The sequence below is a fragment of the Lagenorhynchus albirostris genome, chromosome 2 (genome assembly GCF_949774975.1).
Source record: "Lagenorhynchus albirostris chromosome 2, mLagAlb1.1, whole genome shotgun sequence".
Lineage (NCBI taxonomy): Eukaryota > Metazoa > Chordata > Mammalia > Artiodactyla > Delphinidae > Lagenorhynchus > Lagenorhynchus albirostris.
The window spans coordinates 21,549,060-21,561,507 of NC_083096.1; the positions used below are offsets into that span (position 1 = coordinate 21,549,060).

At 39.5% G+C, this 12,448-nt stretch overlaps 1 protein-coding gene and 1 pseudogene across 2 annotated transcripts in view; both read right to left on the reverse strand.

Moving 5' to 3' along the window:
- Positions 1-12,448, reverse strand: part of NVL (nuclear VCP like) — a 100,083-nt gene that overhangs the window by 32,795 nt on the left and 54,840 nt on the right. The gene's annotated exons all lie outside the window — the stretch shown is intronic.
- Positions 1,459-9,343, reverse strand: LOC132516413 (serine/arginine-rich splicing factor 3-like; annotated as a pseudogene).

Below are 12,448 nucleotides of genomic sequence, written 5' to 3' on the forward strand. Positions count from 1 at the left end.
TATAATGTATCAGGTGGCTCTACCTTAAAATGTTGATCACTGAATATCATGGACTTTGAACTGGCTTCTACTCCTAAAAATGTATCATCACTTAAGTGGACAACCAAAAACTCCCTTCACTTCAAAAGCTGCAACTCTGTTTCTTACAAAATAAGATTTGTGTAACCAACTGCCTTCTATGGGACAAGAACTATCTATGGTAATGGTGGGTTCAACTATTACACAGTTATGCCAATATTTTATTTTCAGAAGTACTTTACAAGAAAATATAAGTATGGCTTCCAATAGGAATGTTATACCTGGACTTGGTACCAAGCTCAAATTTTAGTTTTGCAAGGAAAACCAGGCTTTCAGGTTAAACAACAATTTGTAACCAAAACTTTAATCCCAAGGATTCTCACAAAACATATAACAAATGACAGCATGAAAAAAAATCTTGCACAGCAACTCAAAGTTCAGCTCTACAATGTACCCTTAAACTGGCAGGACATTGGTATCTTAAATAGTCTCAAATTTCCAAATAAATCATGTTACAAAGAGCTATGTATTCATATACAGCAATCACAGAGGGAACTTCTGACCTAAAGCAAAGGTAAACTAATTTCTTGAAACTTCTTCGATTCTACACCAACTGGACAACCTCTTGTCCAGTGTGAACACTAGTGGAATTTTTAAACCTCTAATCTAGGTTAAGGGTCCAGCTTTAATTTTTACCTGCTGGCTTGTGTTCACAGTAGGTTTTAAAGACTGCTTGCTTAACTACAGCTGCATACCATATCCCAGCTATGGAAAAAGTCTTTTCAATTTTTGCCAGTTTTGTTTCCATAATATTAAACATCATACTTTAGCTGGGCAGGAGGTGGAGATTTATTATCAGTCTACGCAAGACTAAAATTCAAAGCAAATTCAATTTTGCTTAAGGGAACATTGTAAAGTAACAATTCTTGATATTACATGCCTCATATAGTCCATTTCAAACCACAGAGAATTACACCTTTATGCGTCACTGTGCCAAGAGACAGACAAATGCGAACAGCTAAAACATCTTAAAAATGCACCAAGCTTGGATTTCCCTGGTGGCGCAGTGTTAAGAATCTGCCTGCCAATGCAGGGGACACGAGTTCGAGCCCTGGTCTGGGAAGATCCCACATGCCGCGGAGCAACTAAGCCCGCGAGCCACAACTACTGAAGCCTGTGCGCCTAGAGCCCGTGCTCCACAAAACAGAAGCCACCGAAATAAGTCTGCACACCACAACGAAGAGTAGCCCCCACTGGCCGCAGCGAGAGAAAGCCCGTGCGCAGCAACGAAGACCCAATGCAGCCAAAAATAAATAAATTTATTAAAAAAGAAATGCACCAAGCTTATGAATTCTCAAACAAAACTTGACTTTTCTGTACATACTCCTGTCAAATGAAGTTATTTCCTGTACAACACTCCTCCTCTTGCAAACTGGTCTTCTATTTCCTTTCATTTGGCCTAGATCGGCTACGAGACCTAGAGAAAGTTTGGGACGGCTTGTGATTTCTCTCTCTTCTCCTATCTCTAGAAAGGGACCTGCTCCAGCTGTAGGAGAAGGTTCTCTGTCTTGGAGATCTGTGGATCTGCGGCGAGGGAGGCCTCCTCCTTCAATAATCATCTTGAGGGACTTCCCTGGTGGTGCGGTGGTTAAGAATCCACCTGTCAATGCAGGGGACACAGGTTCGATCCCTGGTCCAGGAGGATCCCACATGCTGCAGAGCAACTAAGCCCATGCAGCACAACTACTAAGTCTGCACTCTAGAGCCCGCGAGCCACACTACTGAGCCCACGTGCCACAACTACTGAAGCCCGCGCGCCTAGAGCCTGTGCTCCACAGCAAGAGAAGCCGCCACAATGAGAAGCCTGCGCACCGCAACAAAGAGTAGCCCCCGCTCACCCCAACTAGAGAAAGCCCGCCCGCAGCAACGAAGACCCAATGCAGCCAAAAATAAATAAATAAAAATCATCATCATCTTGAGGGTGACGACCCCAAGAAGGAGGTGGGCCAAGATTTCGACTTCTCTTTTCACCATTCAACAGTTCCACTCTTGGGCTTCCCTGGTGGCGCAGTGGTTGAGAGTCCGCCTGCCGATGCAGGGGACACAGGTTCATGCCCCGGTTCGGGAGGATCCCACATGCCGCGGAGCGGCTAGGCCCGTGAGCCACGGCCGCTGAGCCTGCGTGTCCGGAGCCTGTGCTCCGCAACGGGAGAGGCCACAGCAGTGAGAGGCCCGCGTACTGCAACAAACAAACAAAAACAGTTCCACTCTTACTCGGCCGCCACAAAGTGTTCTCCCATCTAGCTCTGCCTCTCTGGGATCTTCAAATTCAACAAAAGCAAAGCCAGAAGGGTTTCTAGCAACCCACACGCTTTGGATGGGTCCACAATAGCCAAAAGCTTGTTCCAATTCGGTCACTACCATTGTTTCTAAGATTACCTACATAAAGCTTACAGTCTAATGGACAGGAATCACAATGGATTTCGAGATCCTGGGCTAGAAACGCAGAGGCTCAAATCCACACACCCTCAGCTGGGTCCTTCCGGTCCCCTCCTGCCAGGCACCCGCAGATGCTCTCGCAAGCCCAGCGTCCATGAAATGACCTACAGTTAGTCTTTTTCATTTTAGTCAGTCATTCTAAGGTTTGCAGTGATATCTCACTGAGGCTTTAATTTGCATTTCCTTGATGACTAACGATGTTGAGCACTTTTTCATGTGTTTATTTGCCACCTGTATACTTTCTATGGTGAGGTGTCTGTACAATTCTTTCGCCTATTTTTAATGCCTTTTTTGTTGTTGTTGAGTTTTGAGTTGTGTCGTTGAGTTCATTATATATTCTTTAAGAAATAATATACTTTGCAAGTATTTTCTCTCAGTCTGTGGTTTGTCTCTGTATTCTCTTAGTGGCATCTTTTGAAGAGCAGTTCAATTTATCCATCTAAGAGATCTTTGCTTAATCCAAGATAGAAAAAATTTTCTCCTGTGTTTTCTTCCAGCAGTTTTATAGCTATGGGTTTTCATTGATCTTTTGATTCATTTGGGTTAATTTTTGCATATGGTAAAAGATAGGTATTAAAGTTCATTTTTCTTGCCTATGGATATCCAACTGTTCCAGCAACTATTGAAAAGGCTATCCTTTTTCCACTGTATTGCCTTTGTGCTCTATAAAAAAAAAATCAATTGTCCAGATATTTATGGGAACATTTTTTAATTCTATTATCCAATGATCTATATGTCTATGTCTATGCCAATACCATGCTGTGAAAACATCTTTTATCTTAAATATACAAACAGAGATCTTAAAGCCAGATCTGCATGCCCCAAAATAAAGCTTGATATAAAGAATCCCAATTGTACTTAGAAAGCATTCTTAGTTTAGGACTTTTATAATCATTTAAATTCTCTGACAACATCACATTTAGTATTTTGTTGTTTATTATTTTAAGAAATTATTTACTTATTTTAATTACAGTAAAAAGCATCCTGAGTAATCTATATACCATAAAGTATGTGTGTGCATATATGTGTTAGATGATTTAAACTATGCTCTACTAGAAGCTCTTACAAAATTCTACATATTACATCTTTTCTCAAAGAAAAGCTGGCTCATACTCAACAATTCTGTTTCACTAACAGGCATCTTTTTTTTTTTTTTTTTTTTTTTTTTGCGGTACACGGGCCTCTCACTGTTGTGGCCTCTCCCGTTGCAGAGCACAGGCTCCGGACATGCAGGCTCAGTGGCATGTGGGATCTTCCCGGACCAGGGCATGAACCTGTGTCCCCTGCATCGGCAGGCGGACTCTCAACCACTGCGCCACCAGGGAAGCCCACTAACAGGCATCTTAAACACGGCATATTTAAGACTGAGATCCAGATCTTTTCCCATCACCTCCCCAAACAGGACCCTACCATTGTTCTTCCCGTCTTGGTTAATGGCAATTCATCCTTCTAGTTTTTCAGGCCTAAAACTTGGAGTCATGTTTGATTTCATTCTCCCACATCTATATCCAATCCATTAGCAAATCCTGTCAACTGTATGACACAGTATATTCAGATTCCTTCTACATTCCCAGGTGTCACCTGGTTCAAAGTATCTTGCAGCACTTAGATTATTTTTACAGCTTCCTAAGTGGTTCCCTACCTAATTGTGTCAGAATTTTAGGTGGAAGACTCAAGATAACAATTCTTATCTTTGCAATGAAGAAGTCACCAACAATTCCAAAGATCTAAGGACAAAATCCATTCACTTACAAATAAGACAGATGCCTGAAGAGGAGGAACTCTCCCTCAGATCTGCTGATTAAAAAGCAACTACTATTCTATTAAGTACCAAAAAAGCGCTAAAATTTAAGAGCTAATGGTAGCAACTTTCAACTTTAGGAAAACAGTATTTTGTTACAAATGGACCCTCAATTTTCAACAATGGTGCCAAGACAATTCTATGGGGAAAAGATCAGTCTTTGCAACAAAGGATGCTGAGACACGTGACTATCCACATACAAAAGAATGAATGGACACCTTCACAACATACAAAAAATTAACTCAAAGTGGACCAAAGACCTAAATGTGAGCACTAAAAGTTTAAAACTCTTGTAAGAAAACATGACCCTGGGTTACACAGTGATTTCTTAGGTATGACATCAAAAGTACATGTGATTAAAAAAAGAAATAAATAAATTGAACTTTACCAATTTAAAACTTTTGTTCTTCAAATGATACCATCAAGAAAGTAAACAGAAAACTCACAGATTGGGAGAAAATATATATGCTAATCACGTATCTGATTATGGACTTGTATCTAGAATAAATAAAGAACTCTTACTACTCAATGACAAGAAGGCATTAACCCAATTAAAAACTGGGGGAAGGATTCAAACAGACATTTCTCCAAAGAAGATATATAAATGGCCAACAAGCAAAAGAAAAGATGTTCAGCATCATTAATTATCAGGGGAATGCAAATCAAACTACAATGAAATACTTCCTCACATCTACTACATGGCTATAATAAAAAAGACGATAACAGGTGTTGGTGAGGATGTGGAGAAACTGGAAGCCTCATACACTGCCTTGTCACAATTACTAGTGCGAATATAAAATGATTCAGACATTTTGGAAAAGAATTTGGCAGTTTCTTGAAATGGTAAACATAGAGTTACCATATGACCCAGCAATTCCACTCTTGGGTATCTGCCTAAGATAAATTATAACATATATCCAAACAAAAACTTGTACATGAATGTTCATAGCAGCATTATCATAATAGCTAAAAAGTACAAACAACCTAAATGTCCATCAACTGGTGAATAAATAGTATGTGGTATATCCATACACTGGAATATTATCCAGCAATAAAAAGGAATGAAGTATTGATACATTCTATAACATGGATGAAACTTGAAGGCATGCTGAGTGAAAGAAGCTAGATACAATAGCCCACATACTGTATGATTCCACTTACATAAAATATCCAGAATAGGGAAATCTACAGAGACAGTAAGTAGACTAATGGTTGCCTAGGGCTGGCAGTGGGGGAAGAATAGGGAGTGACTGCTAACAGACACAGATTTTCTTCTTAGGGTGATGGAAATGTTCTAAAATTAGATTATTGGTATGGCTGCACAACTCTGTAAATATACGCAAAACCACTGAATTGTATACTTAAAACGGGGAAAATTTATGGTACACCACATATCTAAATAAAGCTGTTTTTTTTAAAAAAATTAGATCCTCAGACTAAAGAGATTATCAGTATGTCCAGTGAAATAAAAGTTATTATAAGATCAGACAGCCTTCATGAATCAGAAGTAGATCTCTTCTTATGATTCACAAACAAATATTTACTGAGTTCTAGGATGCACCAGGGTACCTGAATATCAGCAGAAGTAATGCCAGGGCCTATGTTAATTTTATAAGGGCAGTACTTACCAAAGGGCAAGATATACTGGCTTGACCATGGCACCAAGTCATTGTTCAACTGCCTTCAAGAAGCATTCAACCATAATCCAAGGCCATTCAGAATAAATAGGTAAGGGAGCATTGCATTTGACTTGGTACTTAAGTGGCTGAATATCTTACTATAATAAAATCAGTATCTTCTTTTAAGTCACCCACTCTTTCATCTGACAAATAACTGTGGGCTTACAATAGGTAGAAACCCTGAACTTGAAGCTCTGTCTCAAATATAAGACTGCAGACTTACTCCTTGCCTAGAAGAAGCTTACACATCATAATTTACTTATTTATTTTTTGGACTGCACCATACATGGAGAGCAGAAACTCATTCTAGATACTGAATTGCTACTGGTAAGAAATAGACACCTACTCAATAGAAGAAAAAGTAATAAGCTAGTGTGGCCATCTGGGTTATATAACCTATGCGTGCTGCTCAGGAGTGTTTTCAACCAGCTAGACAGGGGTTAAGTGGGAACTGTTCCTCAAATGAGAACATCCTTTGCAGGACTTGGTATCTGAAGAATGCAATGCAAAGATGTGTACAGGAGAGTTAAATTTAGGGCATCTGTGCTCAAGATGTAATTTGCACCAGGAGCTCCATCTCCTTTGGTTGAGCACAGGGAACTGGTTTATTTCCAGAAGAGGGTATGGACTTTGGTATACCACAAGTTAGAAGAAGGCTGTCACAGTTTCTCAGAACAACCAGAGGTAGAATGGTGAGAGGACAGGATTTTAATTTACTTCCTAAAAATCAGTACCTCAAAAATTAGGGAAAAAGGATAAAGACAGAGATGGAAAATAGGTGAAAAGAAGAACTTTAGTAGATCAATTCAAGAGGTTTAAAACCCATCAAGTGCGATGCATACAAGTGAAACAAACAACAAAGTCACATAAAAAGGATCAGAATGACACAGAACTTTTAAAAGAAAAAAAGCAATGCCTACAAATTACAAAAAACAAAATTTTCAACTCAAAATTCTACATCCAGCCAGGCTACCAATCAATAATGAGACTAGAATAAAGATATTTTCACATATATAAGAATTCAAAAAAAATTTACCTCCTACATGACCTTTCTTAAGAAAGCCACTGAAAGATAAGCTCTAGCAAAATTTAAGAGTAAAGCAAGAGACAAACATAAGATCAGAAACAGTGCAAAACAAAGGAAAGCAGGAAAGGGAAGTCCTGAAATGACAGCCATTTATATCACAGACATAGATGGCACCAGTCCAGACTGGAGCATGACAGAAAGCTCCAGAAGGGAGACCTCCAAAAGCAAACAAAATGTCAAATGGAATTGATACATCATCTAGATAAATAATACTGACTGATGTATAACATAGTTGATGAAGAATGGGAACACAGAAAACAAAGCAAAAGAAAAAAATGAGGGTTACTAAATCTAAGAATAAAAAAGGTTTTAGGAGAAGGAAACCTAATCATCCTGTGATTCTTGGGTCAGCGGAGAGAGATTTTTTCAAAGTCATGGTAATGTAAGTGTTGACTAGTGATTTAACCAGAAGTTATAATAAATCTATATTACAATATTGGGAGGCTGGAGTGGCGAGAACAGATGGTGGGCATGGTGTGGCAGTGATGGTGGGTTGGCCTATGTGTGTGGAGAAAGGGTGAATGTAAGATAATGAATCTTCATTCATTGAAAAGAAGTTAATGGGTAGTATGTGAAATTGATAAGACATAGCAGTATAAGCATATTATTTGAAAATATGGAGGAAACACAGCAAAAAAAAAAATAGCTCAAGGATTTTACCAGTAGAAGCCTCTGGGATGGGGGCTGGGGGACGCAGAGGACCAACAGTTTTTGTTATAAGCTTTTCGGTGTCATTTGGTTTTTTTTGTTTTGTTTTGCGGTACGCGGGCCTGTCACTGTTGTGGCCTCTCCTGTTGCGCAGCAAAGGCTCCGGATGCGCAGGCTCAGCGGCCATGGCTCACGGGCCCAGCCGCTCCGTGGCATGTGGGATCTTCCCAGACCAGGGCACGAACCCGGGTCCCCTGCATCGGCAGGTGGACTCTCAACCACTGCGCCACCAGGGAAGCCCAGCTTTTCGGTGTCATTTGATGTTTAACTGATATCTCTCTGTGTGGGTTTTTCTTTTTCATGCCATTCACCAACTGGATCCACAACCTCACGGCTTATTATGGCCATTCTCTTATGGAGTTTGTCAATTTACCAGAGCCGTGTCACACAAAACAAACACTGTTCAAAATCTGAGACATAACAAAACAAACTTCAGTATGCAGAGGTGACTATGGTACAGAATATAGAGGAAATGAACTTGTGCTTTAAAGAAAATATAATCCGGTGGGTGCCTGAGGGTCAAATCTTGGTTTTGCCACTGCTAATTTATCTGGTGGCAAACTAATTGGAATCTACTAATTACTGTGAGCTTTACAGTGAGGATTACCTGACAGAACATGGGAAGCACTCACTGCAGTGGTTGGAATACAAGTGCTCACACGATAATTATGATTATTTGGACTCAGGCAGACTGAGATTCAAATTGCTGCTCCACCCTTGTCAGTTCTACTTGGGCAAATAATTTAACCTAATTTAATTAAATTAAAATAATTTAACTTCTGCAACAGTAAGTATATACATCATGGTACTTTCCTCACAGGGTTGTTGTGAGGTTTAACAAGGTGAACACTTAACACATTACTGACTGGGGGATTTTTGCAGAAACTGCTGCCTGTGGCCATAATACATCTCTGGTCAAAAATGTGTTAACAAAGTGCTTAGCATTTATTTAGCAAGGCTCCATGAACTCCAGTTATTATCACTGATGAGTTTTTTTTTTAATTAAAAATTTTTTTTACTGGAGTATAGTTGATTTGATGAGTTTTAAGTAAAGAAAATGGGATGGATTTATTTTCACCCCCTTTTAGAGATACTTTAGAACTGAAGACACCTCAGTTCTTAAGGAAATAACCTTAAATTATTTAAATTATTTATTATTTTATTTAAAATAAAAGGAAATATTAATAATTTGGATCTCTGTGATTAAGAAGATGAAAAGACAAGATGCAGACTGGGACAAAAAGTTGCAAATTACATATCTGACAAAGGACTCACATCTAGAATATATACAGAACTCTCAAAACTCAACAATAAAAAAGAATACACATTCCAATTTTAGAAAATGGGCAAAGGACACAAAGAGACAATTCACTGAAGAAGATATAAGGATGGTAAAGAAACACATGAAAAGAAGTTCTTATCGGCCATCAGAGAAATACAAATAAAACCATGATGAGATATCACTATACATCTCTTGGAAAAGGTAAAATAAAAACAGTGACAATACAAAATACCAGCAAAGATGCGAAGAAACTGAATCTCCCGTAGCATTACTGATAGAAATTATAGCCACTCAGGAAGACTTTGACAACCTCTTTAAAAAACTGAACGTATACTTAACATACGACCCAGCAATCATGCTCCTGGGCATCTATCCCAAAGAATTGAAACCTTATGTCCGCATAAGAACCTATATGTAGATGTTCAGAGTAGCTGTATATGAAACAGTCATAAACTGGAAATGATCATAATGCCCCCAGAAGAGAATGGTTAAACAAACTAGAACCTCCACACCACAGAATACTACGCAGTACTGAAAAGGAACAATCTACTGATACACACAAGTATTTGAATAGATTTCAAGGGTGTTAGAATAGGTGAATAAAGCCAACCTAAAAGGTCACATTTTGTATGATTACTTTTATATAAAATTCTTAAAGTGACACAATTATAGAGATGGAGAACAGATTAGCAGTTGCCTTGAGTTAGACATGGTGGGAGAGAGGTGGTTGTTACTATAAAGGGATAGCATGAGGGAAATCTTTGTGGTGATGGAATAGTTCCTGTATTGACTGCAGTGGTGATCACATGAATCTACGCGTGTGCTAAAATGGCAACAAAATAGACAAATTACACAAATGTCTATTTCCTGGTTTTGATTTTGTACCATAGTTATGTAAAATGTAACAACTGAGTTAAACTGGGTACATGGAACTTCTGTGCATTATTTTTCTAATTTCTTGTGAATTTATAATTGTTTCAAAATACAAAGTAAAAATAAAAGTCACATATTTTATAAAAAGAAGAAGAAAATCAGATCACTTCACTCCCCCACTTAGAAAACGTTCATGGGACTTCCCTGGTGGTGCAGTGGTTAAGAATCCAACTGCCAATGCAGGGGACACAGGTGGTCCGGGAAGATCCCACATGCCGTGGAGCAACTAAGCCTGTGCACCACAACTACTGAGCCTGAGCTCTAGAGCCCGCGAGCCACAGCTACTGAGCCCACGAGCCACAGCTACTGCAGCCCGTGTTATGCCTAGAGCCCATGCTCCGCAACAAAGAGAAGCCACCACAATGAGAAGGCTGCACACCACAACAAAGAGTAGCCCCTGCCTGCCGCAACTAGAGAAAGCCCATGCACAGCAACGAAGACCCAACGCAGCCCAAAAATAAATAAATAAATAAATTTATTTTAAAAACCCTTCATGGCAGAATAAAATCCACACCCCTTTCTGTGGCCTAAAAGGCCCCTTGCACTTCTCCATCACTGCCCCCCAACTCTTTTCACTCTAGACGCACTGGCCTTCTTGCTGGTTCTCCAAACTTCTTCTCACTTCAGGGCCTTTATACTTATTGTTTGTTCTCTGCCTGGAATGCCTTCTCCCAGATTTTTGCATGGCTTGATACTTCACATTATTTGGGTGCGTGCTGACATTACTTCTGAAGAAGAAGCTTTCCCGGACTATGATATCTAAAGTAGCATTCCTCTCCCCAAACACCCGTCATTCTCCATCCTCTTACCCTGTTTTATTTTATTTATTTGATTGTCTATTATTTACCCCCTGTTCCCCAGCCCCAAATCAGAATACATGCAGGCAAAGAATTTTTCTGAATTGTTAACTTTTGAATTCCCAAAGTTCAGTAGGATCAGGTATATAATAAAAATTCAATAAATATCTGATGAGTGAAGGAGTAAACCTGAGAGACTAAAGAAAATTATACTGGTATGACTGACCTACAACACCAAGCTGTAAGGCGGAATGTATAACTTGCACCATAAAACAAAGAATGTGATAAAAGAAAAATATACATAAGAAGGATTAAAGAAAACTCCCCTTTTTTTTACCTTTCTACTTCTCTCCTTTCGAATCTGGCCCTTCCTGTCACTGCCCTGACCAAGAAAATTTGTGTATTCTGGGCCTTGCCTTCAAAGGAATGGCAGCTTCCACCTTTATCTCTTGGAATCCAGCTGTCAAGTACGAAATGTGAGTACTCAGAGAACCATTCTAATGGAAGCCAAGCCACATGGAGAGGCCCTGGAAGATGACAACTGGTGGTGGGGATGGGCTGGGGGGAGGGGGTGTGCAGAATGCCGAGGCGCACCAAAGCACCAGACATGTGAGTAAAGAAGTGACCTTGAAAGGGGATCCTCTGGCCCAGCCATGCCTGCTGGTGGCATGTGGATCAGAGACGAGCCACCTGGACAAGCCCTCCCTGAATTCCTGACCTACAAAATTATGAAAAATGCAAAAATGGTGATTTTAAGCCACTAAGTATCGCAGTAGTTCACCATGCAGCAAGAGCTGACCAGGACGTCGGGCAAGAAGGGGTTTCTTAAAGCTGAGCAGAATCCAAGTTATAAACAATCAAACAAAATGTCACAGGATAGAATACAATGGAACAGAACTGCCAAATAGGCATCAATACAAGTGAAAAGATCTAAAACATCTATTTTTAAATTTATGTGGATCCTCAACGTAATGGGGTTTGTTATGGGGAGAAAGGGATGGGTGAGGTACAGTGGAGAGGAAGACAATACTCAAGAACACTGGAAAGAACAAAACAGAGGTACCACATTCATCCTGTCATTCACTAGCTAAACTCAAGAGACTACTGTACTCAGTTCTGGGTTTTACAACTAAGGAGAATCTGGAGAATCCTAAGGAATTCAAAGATAAATAAAGAGATCGGAGGGAAAAAAAAAAACCCATGAGGAAAGGTAAGGTACCTGAACCCTTTTGAAGGAAGGGATTTAAGTAAAACCTAGTAGTAACATTTAAGGACCTATTATTTGAGTAACACTGAAGGACCTGTTATTTTCTAATCTACAGAGATTAAACTAAAAGATAAGAGTGCTTACAATAAACAAATATGAAAAATGGTGAGTACGGTTAAAGACAGAATAGGTTATTAGAGCACACCAAAGACTGTCTCCTTGAAATCTACTAGAAAAATCTGTAGCTGCTCAGGAAAGGTAGGATGTGATTCTGTCCAAATCTGACAGACCTTCAAGGTTTCTTCGAGGATGACTCTCAGATTTTATGACCTAATGACTGCTCCTACTGCTAATACCAAAAGTGCTCATGATAATGATAATAATACTAAACAGCTACTTGCCATGCACTATGATAGATACATTACCAATATCACTTA